This window comes from Nannospalax galili, unplaced genomic scaffold (assembly GCF_000622305.1).
Source record: "Nannospalax galili isolate Female #2095 unplaced genomic scaffold, S.galili_v1.0 scaffold6, whole genome shotgun sequence".
NCBI lineage: Eukaryota > Metazoa > Chordata > Mammalia > Rodentia > Spalacidae > Nannospalax > Nannospalax galili.
This window is the reverse complement of record NW_008355036.1, coordinates 643,557-644,243: the sequence shown is the minus strand read 5'-3', so window position 1 is coordinate 644,243 and position 687 is coordinate 643,557.

Below are 687 nucleotides of genomic sequence, written 5' to 3'. Positions count from 1 at the left end.
AAGCTTATCAAAAGTCCAGGTGGCTTTGGGGGCCTGAGGGTCCTGTTGGTTTCTGCTGGCTATAGTCTGACAGCGATCAAGGTAGTCAGCTTTCCAGGATAAGAACTGTCCACGAGAGAGGACTGTCTGAGCCACCCGAAGCCATTCTCCTGGTGTAAAGTACCCGCCACCGGACAGGGTCTCAAGCATGGATACAGTAAATGGGGCATTGGGGCCATAGTTCTTAACTGCATTATTTAATTCTTTAAGAGGTTTAAACTTGAGGCGCTTATACTCAACATCTGAGGATATAGTAGAGCGCCTACTACTCCCTGAAGGAGTGGGAGCAGGGTCCTGCTCCGGAGCAGCCTCACCCTCTTCTTGTGCCTCTCCCCCGTCCTCATTATTAAAGTCTCTAGGCTCTTTTTTGTCACTACCTAATTCTTCTTCAGAGGACAGGCCTTCTCTGGCCGCCTGCCTGGTGATTACAGGGAAGGCAAGGGCCCTAGTTTTGGCAGACTTGAACTTAGTCTTTCCTGCAGCTCGTGGCAAAGGAGCCACAAAAACAGTTTTAGTAACAGCCTTTTGTAGGGAAGAGAGCTCTGAGTTGAGCTCTGCAAACTCTTTTTGCAAAGAAAGAACATCTCCTAAAGCTATAACTTGTTTACTTAGGTCATTTTTAGCTTTTAGAAGGATATCTGTATGGGC